Below are 15,176 nucleotides of genomic sequence, written 5' to 3'. Positions count from 1 at the left end.
AGAATCCTTGCTTTCAGCTACTGTACTGTCTCATTAGAACATAAGCTTCATGAAGACAAGGATATTTGTCTTTCTGTTCACTGCTCTTTCCCTTGTATCTACAAAAGTACCTGACAGATAGTAAGCGTTGTATATTTGTTAAATGAATGAATGCACATAGATGATATGTGAGGAAAAAAAGTTAAATGGAGTTGTTTTGAGTTTTTACTGTGGTCCCTATTTATCTTCTAGGGTCCTAACTATTTCTCTAGTCCTTTGCTATTCAATATGGTAGGTTCTAGTCAGGTGCTCAGTTAGCATATAGCTCCTATATTGGACAACACAGATGTGGAACATTTCTGTCACTGTAGAAATTTCAGTTTGTACAGTGCTTCCTTAGTTCGCCTGGGGACCCAGGCCAGAACAAATCCAGTGAGGCCTGAGGAGGAGCAAGTGGTAAGGATGGAGTGGGTGGGGGGTGAGATCATGAAGGGGTTTGGATACCAGAATGAAGTTTAGAATCCAGTAGTTTCTGAATTTGGCCATATAGCAGAAATACCTAGGAGCATTTCTTCAAAATTCCCATTCCTAGTTAATCGCATTTGGTAGTTTTGATGTAGGACCCAAAAATCTGTAGATTTGGAGGAGGGAAGGTAAAACACACACAAGCTTTATCATTATAACAATTTTTAAGTGCATAGTACAGTAGTGTTAACTATCACACCTTGTTGTGCAACAAATCTCTAGTACTTTTTCTCTTGCAAAACAAACAATACCTTTTAAACAATAACTCTCCACTGGCAGCCATGCTTCTGCTTCTGTTTCTAAGGGTTTGACTACATTACTTTGTATAAGTGAAATCATTCAGTATTTGTCTTTTTGTGACTGAATTATTTCATGTAGTTTAATGTCCTTAAGGGTCATCCATGTTGTGGGATACGACAGGATTTTCTTCATTTTTAAAACTTAATATTCAACTCTGCGTGTGTGTGTATGTGTGTGTGTACATGCACATGAGCACATCACATTTTCTTTATCCTCAATGGACTTTTAAGTTGCTTCCATCTGTTGGTTTTTGTGAAAAATGCTGCTATGATATATGGGTGAGATTCTGTTTTCAATTCTTTTGGATAGAGAATTGATCATTGTTGAATAATATAGTAATTCTTCTTTTAATTACTGAGGGAACCTCCAAACTGTTTTCCATGATGGCTATATCATTTTACATTCCTACCAACAATGCACAAGATTCTGATTTCTCTGCCATCTCACCAGTAGTTTTATTTTCTATCTTGTTTTGTTTTGATAGTGGTCATCCTAAGAAATGTGAGGTGGTCTCTCACTGTAGTTTTGATTTGTATTTCTCGATGATTATTGAATTTAAGCATCTTTTCATACATGTGTGAGCCATTTGTATATCTCCTATGGGCAATTGTCTATTCAAGTTCTTTGCCTATTTTTTAATAGAATTACTTGTTAAACTGTGTTTTAAGCAAGTACTCCGGGTGATTCTGATGGAGAGTGAGGAGATGTGGATCACTCAAGCTGCATTATTCTCAATTGGGCTATTCTTGGCATCACACACTGTCTCCAGTTTGATTTTTTTTTTTTCGGTGATGTTTATACCTGTAATATTCAAATTAGACAGCTGCTTTCCTGAGGAGTCTTCACTGTATCCTGATATTACCCTCTCTTTCATTTCCTAAGTTTTAAGCTTTTTCTAATACAGTTGTTTTCCTTGTCATCAAGAGTACTTTCTGGTTCTGCTGGACAGGAATTTAACTCTTCATTGCTCCAATCCTTCACTTTTTTTCCTTTTCTTCTTCAGCTTTATCACAATAAAATGCTTCCTGACCCTGAACACAGACCTACAGTCCAGAGTATCCCAGGGACTTTCTGTCAAACTAGGATGGTTCTGAGCTCTTCTATTCTGAGACAGAGTACTAAGTTGAAATTCATCATCTTAACTGTTTGGAATACAACAGTTTCTGATTCAGCCTTAGACCTCCCTTAGGCCCGATAGTCTTTGACCCCAGTAAATAGAGGATATCTCTGGTGTTTTGGGTAGAAGAGTGGCCCCACTCTATTGGTTAGGTGTCTGGAGGGCTGAACTTCAGTCCTAGAGCTATTGTTGACTTGCTCTGTGACTTTGAACAAAACACTCAGTCTCTGTTTTCCAAGTTGCAAAATAAAGAACTTGAATTAAATAATCTTTAAGATCCTGCCAACCTCAAACATTCTCTTGCTCATTTCAGTTAATCAATTTGTGTACTTATATATTGTGTCCTTGGCTCTGTATTAGCCAACAAGAACTCCATAGGTCAACTGGATAGCTTCTGCTTCCACATAGCTCATCATCCAGGAAGGAAGTAGTCACAGAAAACTTGAAAACTTGATCTAACTTGAAGCTGGTCTGTAATAGTGCTATCACCAAGAGTGTTTGAAAAGCAAACAGTGATTAGTTCTAAGCTGTAAGAAGCTGTTAAGTGTCACCTAAGACATGGTGTTTTGAGCCTTTGGTCCTCTCTTCACTTCAGTTCTTCCTTCTCTTCATCCCCATATGAGTCCATAAGCCTGTAATTTTCGAAAGAAATCAGGTTCCTCCTAAAATAAAGCAAAACACCTTAGAAATTAAAAACATACACACGGTCATAGTAATCCTTTTTTCCCTTCTCTAAACTCCTGCATAGTTGTACAGCAGATACACAAATCATTTTGTTCAGTATTATTTCATGGTAGTGTTGATGAGAAAAAAAATTGATTCCTTGCCAGGGCCACTGTCTGGATGGAGTAGGCATGTTTTCTCCATATCTGTGTGGGTTTCCTCCTACAGTCTAAGGATGTGCACATAAAGTTAACTGGAGTGTCTAAATTGGAATGAGTTTGGGTGTATGTTGAGTACCCCCTGTGATGGAAGGATGTCCTATCCTGGTTTGGGTCCAATCTTGTGCCCTAAGCTATCAAGAGAGGCTCCAATTACCAATGAACTGCAATGAGTGGGTTGGAAAATGAATGAAGGAATATAAATTCAAGTTTAATATTAAAGTTCAGGGATCTTTATTTAGAAGTTTGGTGATGTTTTTGTGACCAGAAATATGCTATAGAAGCTTAACTCTATATTGATTAGCCTGTAGTAAAATTGGTTTCATTATACATCGTCTCACTTAAAGTCAGTTTCCAAGAACCTATCAGTGACTTTAATTAAATATTTACTGTATAGGTATACACATTACCCGTAAAATTCCCTTAGCTATTTTTATCTTGCCTTCTATCATTTGGAACTACGCATTATAGATGCTTCTCTCATTTCTATCTGCCACCAGAATTTTAAACTCTTGGGTGAATGGGCCTCATTTCTGATCCTAGACTTAAAAGCTTCGTAAGAGTGACCAATATTATTATTCTCTTATCATCTATGTCTCTTACAAGTGATTTACATGACAAATAACCCAGAGTGGAGTGTCATTAGTTGAGTTTGTTATTTTGAACCAAGTTTCTTGATCTAATATGAATGTCATATTTGCTTATTTGTTCAAGATGTGCTGTTTATGTTGTCAAGTAATTAATTTACACATGTCATCACCTTTTGTTAGTCTTGATCCTTTCTCGCCTCAACCATCTTTTTGTCTCTAAGAAATACAGTGTACTTGGCTACATGATGGAAGGAACACTGGTTAGGCTTGAAGTGTGAGGAGTCTGGGTAAAGTCTGGGCAAATTGCTTCTCTTTGAGTCTTTTTTCACAAGTAGATTTTAATCCTAGCCCTGCGTTCCCAGTTGTTAGATGACTGCAGATATACTTTGGAAAGTCAAAAACCCTGTATATTTCTTTGGCTTTTAGTATTTTTAAATTAACAGACATTCACAAAGTACTTATGATACACTAAATCCCTCCAGATTAGTGTTTTTGCATTCTTCGGGTAGATACCTAGAGTGAAATTGTTGGGCCATATGATATATCTATTTTTAATATTTTGAGGAACATCCATACTTTTTTCCCTAGGAGCTGGACCAGTCTACATTCCCACTAGCAGTGTATGAGGGTTCCTTTTTCCTCCATATCCTCACCAACAATTATTTCAGTTTTTATTTTTTTTTTTTTATTATGGGCCATTATATATATATATATATATATATATATATATATAAAGATTTATTTATTTATACAAGCACTGGGTACAGTCAGAAGCGCGGGAGGGTGAGAGAATTCACCAGAGCCAGAGCGGGGAGCAGAGCAGGCAGAAGGACCGAAGTACACTGCTGAGGGGAGCAGCGGGCGGCAGGAGAGGTCTGCGCGCCATGTGGGACCCTCCTCTGGTGGCCGGGGAGCAGCCAGGGATCGAACCGATCGAACCGGTGCTGCAGAGGCTGCGGGTAGCTTAGCAACCCAATGCTCAACTGCTGCGCCACCCGGGAGGCCCTATGGGCCATTCTTAAGGCAATGAGGTGTTATCTTATTGTGATTGTGATTTGCATTTCTCTGATGGTAAGTGATGATGAGCGGACATGTCTGTGTCGGCCATCTGTATGTCTTTGGAGAAATGTCTATTTAATTCTTATCTTTTGATTGGTTCTTTTTTTTCTTTTTGTTAAGTTTATAAATTCTTTGTAGCTCTTGAATATTAGCCCCTTAGTGGATTTATGATGTGCAATTTTTTTCTCCCATTCAATAAAGTGTCTTTGTTTTAATGATGCTTTCTTTCACCATACAGAAACTTTTTAGTTTGATATAGTCCCATTTGTTTATTTTTGCTTTTGTTTTCCTGGCCTTTGGAGTTGAGTCCCCAAAGACCTTAATTACATAAAACAACAGCAGTGTGAATCAGGAGAATGAATAAGGAAGTTGAATTCAAATCTCTGCCCTTAGAGGTTATGCATCCCTGAACATGTTACATAATATAACTGAATGAGCCAAAAGCCCAATTTTGTCATGAGTAAAAGCAAAGAGAATAAATACCTCAATTCAGTTCAGTTCATTCCGAGGTTGCAGAAGTAAAAGAACAATCTTCCAGGAATTCCTTGTCCAGTGGGAAGAATTGTGCCATGTAAGATTGTGAAATAGAAGCCAAGCAGGAGCATTTTTTTTATTATAAGTGCAATATAAATTAAAGGCTTCCACCATTCATAGAACTGCTTCCCACTGGGACAGTATTATCATAAGTAATGTCCCATCATATTTACTCTGTGATTCTCCCCTTCTGCCTAGTTGTCTGGGAGCTGTGTGTGTATGTGTGTGTGTATGTGTGTGTGTGTGTGTGTGTGTGTGTGTGTGTGTGTGTGTGTGTCTGTATGTATGTGTTCTGTGTGCGAGTGTTCTTTATAAATAACTACTCCCTGAAAGCTCAGGATTATTATGAGAAGAAAATGTACTGTCACTGATCTTATCTGGGATTAGCACAAGACACACAGTAGGATGGGAGCTTTCGTTATCGATGTCCTGTGTGTCATCCAAGTAACAGAACAGGGGAGACTTTCAGATTGACTACCAAATTTTCTCCACTGTTCTAGACATGAGGGGTACAACAGTGAACAGATGAAGATTCCTACCATAGTGGAGTTTATTTACACTTTATTTTTTATTTTTTTTTTTTTTAATAAATTTTATTGTTATATTCCCCATACAATTGCAGCCCCCCCATTCTGACCCCAATCCCTCCCCTCCCACCCCGCCCCCCTAAAAGTGTCTCTGGTTCATAGTTTTTTGTTGATTTTGATTTTCACTTTCTTATAGTTATTCATTTTCCTGGTCCCTTATTTAAGTTTTCTAGATTCCTGCTATGAGTGAGACCATCCGGTATTTTTCTTTTTCTTTTTGGCTTATTTCGCTGAGCATGATCTCTTCCAGCGTCATCCATGTTGCTGCAATTGCATGTGTTTATCTTTTTTGAATGCTGAGTATATTCCATGGTATATATGTACCACATCTTCTTGATCCAGTCATCTATTTTTGGGCATTTGGGTTGTTTCCAAAGCTTAGCTATTGTAAACAGTGCTGCTATAAACATAGGGTGCGGTGTTCTTTGGAATGATGTTTCTGTGTCCTTTGGGTAAATACCTAGGAGTGGAATTGCTGGATCATATGGAAGCTCTATGTTTAGTAGGTCCAGAAATCTCCATACAGCTTTCCACAGTGGTTGGACCAGTTTGCACTCCCACCAACAGTGCAGAAGAGTTCCTTTTTCTCCACACCCGCCAACATTTGTTGTTGCTAGTTTTTTTAATATGTGCCATTCTCACTGGTGTAAGATGGTATCTCATGGTAGTTTTGATTTGCATTTCCCTGATGACAAGTGATGTTGAACATTTTTTCATATGCCTGTTGGCCATTTGCATTTCCTCTTCAGAGAAGTTTCTTTAAGCTCTTCTGCCCATTTTTTGACTGGATTATTTTCTTTGTTGTTGTTGAGTCTCATCAGCTCTTTGCAGATTTTTGTGATCAGTCCTTTATCATTAGTGTTGGGTGCAAAAATGTTCTCCCAGTTGGTGGGGTTTCTCTTTGTTTTTGTTATTGTCTCTTTTGCTGTGCAAAAGCTCTTTAATTTGATGTAGTCCCAGCTGTTTATCTTTGCCTTCACTATCACTGCTTTGGGTGATGTGTCTGTAAAGATGTCTTTGATGTGCAAATCACGTAGTGTTTCGCCTATATTTCCTTCTATATATTTTATGGTTTCAGGTCTTATGTCTAGTTCTTTAATCCATTTTGAGTTGATTTTTGTGTATGGTGTGAGGTGGTGGTCAAGCTTCATTCTTTTGCATGTAGCGACCCAGTTTTCCCAGCACCATTTATTGAACAAACTTTCTTTGCTCCAATGCATATTCTTTGCTCCTTTGTCAAAGATTAGTTGACCATAAATCTGTGGTTTATTTCTGGATTTTCTATTCGATTCCATTGGTCTGTATGTCTGTTCTTGTTCCAATACCATGCAGTTTTGATGATTATGGCTTTGTAGTATAGTTTGAAGTCTGGGAGTCTGATGCCTCCATTCCCTTCTTTTTTTTTCAGGAGAGCTTTGGCTATTCGGGGTTTTTGGTGATTCCATATGAATTTCATCAATAATTGTTCTATTTCTTTGAAGAATGACATTGAAATTTTGATTGGAATAGCATTGAATCTGTATATTGCTTTTGGTAGGATGGCCATTTTAATAATGTTTATTCTTCCAATCCATGAGCAGGGGACGTCTCTCCATTTCTTTGTGTCTTCTTCTATTTCTTTTTAACAGTGTTTTATAGTTTTCTTTGTATAGGTCCTTTACCTCTTTTGTTAGATTTATTCCCAAATATTTGATTTTTTTTGTTTCAATAACAAAAGGGATGGTCTTTTTGATTTCTTCTTCTTCAGATTTATTGTTTGTGTATAGGAAGGCTACTGACTTTTGCGTGTTGATTTTGTATCCTGCCACTTTACTGAACTGATTGATGAGTTGAATTAGCTTTTCTGTGGAGTTTTGGGGTTCTCTATGTATAATATCATATCGTCTGCAAATAGTGATAGTTTGACTTCTTCTTTTCCTATTTGGATTCCTTGGATGTCTTTCTCTTGTCTTATTGCCCTGGCTAGGACTTCCAGTATTATATTGAAAAGCAATGGTGAGAGTGGACATCCTTGTCTTGTTCGATCTTAATGGAATTGCTTTCAGCTTTTCACCATTGAGAATGATACTGGCTGTTGGCTTGTCATAGATGGCCTTTATGATGTTGAGGTATGTTCCTTGTATCCCCAGAATTTCAAGGGCTTTTATCACGAATGGGTGTTGCACTTTGTCGAAAGCTTTCTCAGCATCTATTGATATTATCATATGGTTTTTATATTTCTTTTTGTTGATGTGTTGGATAACGTTGATTGATTTTCGGATGTTAAACCATCCTTGTGCCCCTGGAATGAATCCAACTTGGTCGTGGTGAATTATCTTATGGATACATTGTTGGATTCTGATAGCTAAAATTTTATTGAGGATTTTTGCATCAGTGTTCATTAGGGAGATTGGCCTGTAGTTTTCCTTTTTGTGTTGTCCTTGTTCGGTTTTGGTATTAGTGTAATGTTGGCTTCATAAAACGTGTTTGGTATTGTCCCTTCCTTCTCAATTTTTTGGAAGAGTTTGTGAAGGATAGGCACTAATTCGTCTCTGAATGTTTGGTAGAATTCATTTGTAAATCCATCAGGTCCTGGGCTTTTGTTTTTGGGGAGTTTTTTATTACCATTTCAATTTCGCTAATTGTAATTGGTCTGTTTAGGTGTTCTATTTCTTCTTTATCTAGCTTTGGGTGATTGTAGAGTTGTAGGAATTTGTCCATCTCCTCTAGATTGTTAAACTTGTTTCCATATAACTGTTCATAGTAGTTACTGATTATTCTTTTGATTTCTGCTGTGTCCGTTGTGATTTCTCCTCTTTCATTGATGATCCTGTTTATTGTGCTTTCTCTCCCTTTTTTCCTTTGTGAGCCTGGCTAGGGTTTGTCTATTTTATTGATTTTTTCAAAAAACCAGCTCTTGGTTTCATTGATCTTTTGGATTGTTTTTTTAGTTTCAATTTCATTTATTTCTGCTTTGGTTTTTATTATTTCTTTTCTTCTACTGGTTTTGGGTTTTTTTGTTGTTCTTTTTCTAGATCTTTGAGCTTCGAGATGAGGTTGTTTCTTTGCGTTCTTTCTTGTTTCTTGATGTGAGCTTCTATTGCTATATATTTTCCTCTTATTACTGCTTTTGCTGCATCCCATACATTTAGGATATTAGTGTCCTTGTCGTTCAATTCAAAAAATTTTTTAATTTCTTCTTTGATCTCCTCATTAGTCCAATGGTCTTCCAGTAGTGTGGTTTTTAATCTCCATGAGGTAGGAAAGTTCCTTGCCTTCTTTTTATGGTTTATTTCTAGTTTGATGCCTTCATGGTCAGAAAAGATGGTTGATATGATTTCAATCTTGGTGTATCTGTTGATGTTTGTCTTGTGCCCCAGTATGTGATCAATCCTGGAGAATGATCCGTGTGCGCTTGAGAAAAATGTGTACTCCGTTTTTTTGGGGTTTAGTGTTCTATAGATGTCTGTTAAGCCTAATTGCTCTAGGTCCTTATTTAGAGCTTTGGTTTCTTTACTTATTTTTTGTCTTGTTGATCTATCCATTGTTGATAGTGGTGTGTTGAAGTCTCCCACTACGTATGTGTTTTCTCTGATGTCTGTTTTCAGAGAGGACAACAGTTGTCTGATATATTTTGGTGCTCCTTCGTTTGGTGAGTATATGTTAATGAGTGTTATTTCTTCTTGAAGTATTGTCCCCTTGATCATAATGTAGTGACCATTGGGGTCTTTTTTATCTTTTTGAGTTTGAAATCTGTTTTATCTGATATAAGTATAGCTGTTCCTGCTTTCTTTTTTGGTCCATTTGCTTGTAGGATTGTTTTCCATCCTTTAACTTTGAGCCTATTTTTATCTTTTGTAGCTAAATGTGTTTCCTGGAGACAGCAAAAGGTTGGGTTTTGTTTCTTAATCCAGGCTGCCACTCTGTGTCTTTTTATTGAAGAGTTTAGTCCATTTACATTTAGAGTTAATATTGATATGTTAACATCTGTATTTGCCATTGTGTTTGTCTTTCCTTTGATTTTATTTATTTATTCTTTTAATAACTTTTTTTTTTTTTTTTTTTTTGGCCTTCTTTCATTGTTATTCGTCCTCTGAGGTTCTGGCTTTAGGACTCCTTGTAGTATTTTTTGGAGTGGGGTTTAGTTGCAATGAAATTCCGGAGTTTCTGTTTGTCTGGGAAGGTCCATATTCTTTCTTCAAAGAGGAAGGAGAGCTTTGCGGGATAGAGTATTCTTGGTTGGCATCTGTTTTCTTGGAGTCTGTTGACTATGTCCCTCCACTCTCTCCTTGCCCGTAGTGTTTCTTCGGAGAAGTCTGATGTCAGCCTGATTGGTTTTCCTTTGAATGTTATCTGTTTCTTCCCTCTTGCCAGCTTCATTATTTTTTCCTTGTCCTGGATTCTTGGGAGCTTTACTATTATGTGTCTTGCTGTATTTTTCCTTTCGTCGTGGAAGTTTGGTGTTCTTCTTGCTTCTTGTATATCAATTTTCAGCTCTTCTTCACATTTGGAAGTTCTCTTCAATTATCTCTTTGAATATTTTCTCTGTTCCTACATCTCTCTCCTCTCCTTCTGGTATTCCTATAACTCTTATATTTCCTTTCCTCATGGAGTCAGATAGTTCCCGAAGTCTTTCTTCGTTCTTTTTCCTTCGTACTTCTCTTTCCTTTTCTGTTTTGGTTCTTTTTATTTCTGTGTCTTCAAGATTACTTATTCGTTCTTCCATTTCATCTATTCTGCTTTCATTGCTTTTCCCAGAATTCTTTAGTTCTTCCATTAATTCTTTGATCTCCTGCATTTCTTTTACTTCCCTCTTTAGGGACTCAATTTCTTTCTTCTGACCATTGTTTTCCCTCTCTAGGGACTCAATTGCATTCTTCTGATCGTTGATTATTTTTCCCTTATCATTGTTTTCCTTTATGACTTCTGTCAGTTTTTTAATCACGGCAATTTTAAATTCTCTTTCTGGAAGGCTCAGAAATTCTTCCAAGTTATTGTCTTTGCAATCTGGGGGCTGGCTTTCTTTTTGTGGTGTGCTTTTTCTCTGGAGAGTTGCTAGGTTGCGTGTGGTTCTTCTCCTCCCTACTGTCTGTTTTCTAATTTGCCGTATGCGTTGGGACACTGTGTTGTTGGGACTGGCCGGCATCTTGGGTGGGCTTCTCTGTTCCCCTCTGGTTCTTCAAGGAGTCATCTGTCAGTTTCAAGCAGCCGGGCGGCCGGGGCTGTGTGCTGGTGCTGGTCTCCTCCTGGGGGGCGGGGCTCTCTTTAATGGCGCCTGGAGCTCACCTCCGCGGCGGATCCTGCAGGGTTCGCCTCAGCTCCCGTTCACGGGGTGTGGTGGCTGCAATAGTTCCTTTCCACTCACAGTCCCGCTTGCTGTGTCCGTTTTTCTTGTTGGCCGTTTTGGTTTGTTGTTTCCTCCTCTCTGCCGGTCGGAGAGTGCCGCCTCTGTGGGCGGGGGAGGGGAGCAGGGTTCTGCGCTTCCCTCCCTTCTCGTCCTCTTTTATGGCAACTTTCTTCTTCGGGCAGTTTGCTGGAGTTGTCCGTTTATCTTCCGTGTCCCAGTTCTCACTGGGACCTGCCGCTTTTCCTCCCTATTAACTTTTTTTTATGGGAGATCTTACTCGCAGCGTCTCCTCGCCGCCATGTTGCTCCGCCCTCTATTTACACTTTATTGAGGAAGACATACAATTAACAAGGTAAAAGATAAAATATTAAGTATGATGAGTAAATGAGAAAGAGGATAATTAAAGCAAGAAAGGGAGAACTATAGTATTGAAGAATGAAGGCTTGAAGTTTAAATAGAGAGCCACGGGAAACCTCATTTAGGAAGATGATTATTAAGAAAGTGAGAGCGGCCTTCCTGGTGGCCTAGGGCTTAAGTCTCACTACTAATACTGTGATGGCCCTTGTGGCAGCCTGAGTTTGATCCCTAGCCAGTGAAGCTAACCCACATGGTGCAGCAGACCTCTCCTGTCTTGCCCACTGCTCCCCTCAGCAGTGTATTTCAGTCAGTCTGCTGTTCTGTTCCCTGCTCTGTCTCTAGTGAATCCTCTCATCCCCTGCACCTCTGGCCTGTACCCCAGTTCTTGTATGCATAAATAAATAAATCTTTAAAAAAACAAAAAGAATGTAGTTGCTAGTATTTCCACTATACAGAAGAGGAAACTGAAATTTAAGTAAGCTATCCCAGGCCTCACAGCCACTGACTTAGAGACCTATGTTTTTAAACATTAGAGGAAGTTTCTCAGCAGCACCTTGCGTATGTTGCTTCTCCTGAAAATTAATGACCTAGTGTGCTGTAACCTTGCTTTTGAGAATTTCCCATCTAGTGGGCCCTGGGTTTACTTCAGAAAACACTAACATTTTGACATATAACACTTTGAATGTGTTCTTCAACAAATACCTACATTTCTCTATATTCCCTTAGTATCTTTTTATTTTTTATATTTTATATATTTTACATCATTTTTCATTTTTGCACAATGTATGCATTTTAATCTTGTTCATCTTGGTTATATTCCCCATACAATTCCCACCCCCCTTATTTTGACCCTAATCCCTCCTCTCCTCCCACCCCCCCAACCCATAGACTAATTATAATAAAGTAAAAATCAAAATCAATAAGCAACTATGAATCCCTTAGTATCTTTTATCTCATGATAGATGGATCTAAACTGCCAAGGAAGACTGATGACCAGGAATAGGAGGAGAGGGGTTTTACTGGTACTATGTTGTCATACTTTTAATTTGCTTATTTGTCTGTCTTTCCATCTACAGCTCTTCATCCAGAGAATGGTGTTAAGGTGATACAGGAGAAAGCTGGGTTTTGTTCAGGGCCCTGTTCGTAGCCCTGACTTTGTCATGTGGTTCTAGGGTAGTCCCTTCCATTCTTTGTGCTTCATTTTCCTCTGGAAAAAAAAAAAAAAAACCTATTGAATGCCATTCCCATAGACCTTTTCAATTAGCTGTCTGCAAGTAGATGTGATTAGATAATATGGCAGTTGTACTTTTGAAAAGGAGCATAGGTATTTTTATACTGTGCTGCAGGCCTTAGCTAAAAAGATAAAATCTGGTTGATGTGTTAGCATTGCAAATCTAACCTCTTTTAGGTAATCATTAAAGAAGAGCTTTAAGGATTTCTGATTTGTGGTCTCTCTAGATATCCCTGATCACTGTTTCTTGTAGCTTGGGATAGTCTAGCAAGTCAGCCTGCAGCAATCCATTTCCTGAAAATTATAGCTTTGCTTCAGAGGTGTATGGTAATTTAAGATCATTGCATGTGTGGTTCTGAAACTGTTACAGCAGTTCAATTCATACAGCAAATATATTCCAAGCACATACTTTGTGCCTGACTTTGTGCTCAGTGTTAGGAATAGAACTCTGACCAAGACAAATCTCTGCTCTCTTGGGCTTTACATAGTCAGAAGTGTGATAAAATTATAGTGTGGGGAATACTACAAAAGTTTCTCAGTGAAAATAGCATCTAATTGAGCCCTGAAAAGAATGGTAGGAATTATCCAGACTAAGAATAGGGAAGATGAGGAGAACCCCTGAACAATGAAGAAATGGTAGCATTTCAAACAAAGAGAACATGTGTAAAGACTCAGCGACAAGAGAGTATGCATATTCAGGGGAACTTGAAGAAGGTCAGTATGCTGAATTGTAAAGTATGAAAGCAGAAAAATGCTAATTTGAAGTTACAACCATTTTAGGTATCAACCATTTAGGTATTGTGAAACAGCATGATGTCATAAAGGATTCTGGACTTGGGATCTAAAGGCCTAGGTTGCGGTCCTTGGCTTTCCACTCACCATCTGTGGGGTTTTGAACAAATTATTTAACTTCTCTGATTCTGGGTTTTTTTTTTTTTTAAATCTGCAAAATGGTAATTGTTAACTCTTGCATCATCCTTATAAGCTGTAAAGTTTAATACATCATGAAAATTTTACTTGACCCTTCTGCTGAGCAAAATATCTTGTCTGTGTTTCAAGCACTTTGTTTTAATATAGCATTTTGTGTTATAATCATTCTTACACACAACTATTTAATAAAAGATGAGCTCTTTGAAGGGCAGAGAACTGACATAGTAAATCCCAAGTTATTTGTGAGGTTTAATAAATACTTGAATTCTGTATTAAGGGAGATTTCCTCTGTAATGTGTTACCCTTTTAAAAAAAAACTTGAGAAGAAATTTGTGTTATTTGCAAGCATTTAGCTTGAGGGACAGTTTTGTTGTGTTTTTGATTTGCAAAAAAACCATTTTCTTAAAGCTGTAGTGGTTGGAATGTGACATTTTGCAGATGATCATCTCATTTACAGGTAGACACAAGAGCTGGTTGTTGAACTTTTGCATGAAAAGATCTTTCTGTTAACTGCATATGCAGTTTGCTGTTGAGACCCACTTGCCAGGTTTCTAGAAATCAGAGTTCTCCATTTCATCTTTAAATTGAAACATTTATTTTGAAATGAAATGTTACATAGAGAAATGTAAAATGCAAAATCTAACGTGCAGTCTGATTACATTTGGTGTACAGCATAAAGGCATAGACAGCTGTTATAAAAACTGGGCTTCATTCTGATTATAATGCTAGAAGGAAAAAAGCCACTGAGAATCAAAGGAGAAAACTCACTGAGACTGAGTGTTCTGACATTTGTTTGGTAAGAGGTTAATGTGATATTAAACTGTTGAATTCCAATAAAAGAGATTCTTTTTACCTACCCACTAATTAATTCATTCATCTAGTCAATGACTCTTTACCAGGCACTCTGGTTTGTATCAGGTTCTTTCCTAGAAATTCAACAGTGAATAAACTAGATATGGCCCCTTGACCTCATGATGCTTAAAATGTAGCAGTAAGAAGAGATTTGGGCAAGCAAATTACAGCTGTAGTGAGTATTTATAAAAAGGAAGTTTAGGGAGCTGTGGGATCATAAAATGGCAGGTAACCATGCCCAATTTGACTTTCTAAGTTTCTGTATAATAGTTGAGTGGATACAAATGAGAAATAGGGACCACATGATAATATCCGTGTCATGTTTTCCCTTAAATTCTATACTCCAACTTGTCAGATCTACTCAGTATTCTATGAATGTGCTTTCCTCTCATGAATTGCCTGCCTTTCTATCTCTCTGTAGAATTCCTGTCTTTCTTCAAAGTGTAGATCAAATGACAAATTTGGGAGGGGGGAATCTTCTCTATTTCCTTAGTTAAATAGAATTAAGTTCAACTATATATAACTTAAATCTAAAAAAAACTGGTTTGAAAATATAAGATTTTATTCCTTTATGTAAAATAAGTACAGGGATAGTTAATCCAGGGTTGAAGTACTTGTTCTGTGAAATCAAGGAGCCTTCTGTCATCCTGTTTGAGACTTCCATTCTATCAGTAGTGTACTCCTTTTTATTGCTGATATTTTTAATTTTTTAAATTAAATTATTTTCTTAGTAGTTGCTTTGGGGATTTAAATATGTATCTTAATTTATTACAAGTCACTGTATTTACTATAATCTATTCAGATACAAATTAACTTAATTTCAGTAAAATATAGAAACTTTGTTCTAGTGTAGCATCTCATTTATACTCTCCCTTAAGCTATGATTTCTGTATTAATTAGATCTTTAT

General features: G+C 37.5%; 1 protein-coding gene across 6 annotated transcripts in view; it reads left to right on the top strand.

Moving 5' to 3' along the window:
- Positions 1-15,176, top strand: part of FAM168A (family with sequence similarity 168 member A) — a 171,935-nt gene that overhangs the window by 93,627 nt on the left and 63,132 nt on the right. The window contains exon 1 of one of the 6 annotated variants that reach the window (XM_054699525.1): positions 11,176-11,250. The exons of the other annotated variants lie outside the window; for them this stretch is intronic. The gene's annotated coding sequence lies outside the window, so the exon portion shown is untranslated. Of the gene's footprint in view, positions 1-11,175; positions 11,251-15,176 lie in introns of those variants that run through there. 6 annotated transcript variants of the gene reach the window in all.

The sequence above is a fragment of the Talpa occidentalis genome, unplaced genomic scaffold, assembly GCF_014898055.3.
Source record: "Talpa occidentalis isolate TD23 unplaced genomic scaffold, MPIMG_talOcc4v2.1 talOcc4.3, whole genome shotgun sequence".
NCBI lineage: Eukaryota > Metazoa > Chordata > Mammalia > Eulipotyphla > Talpidae > Talpa > Talpa occidentalis.
This window is presented reverse-complemented; position numbering and strand designations above follow the sequence as displayed.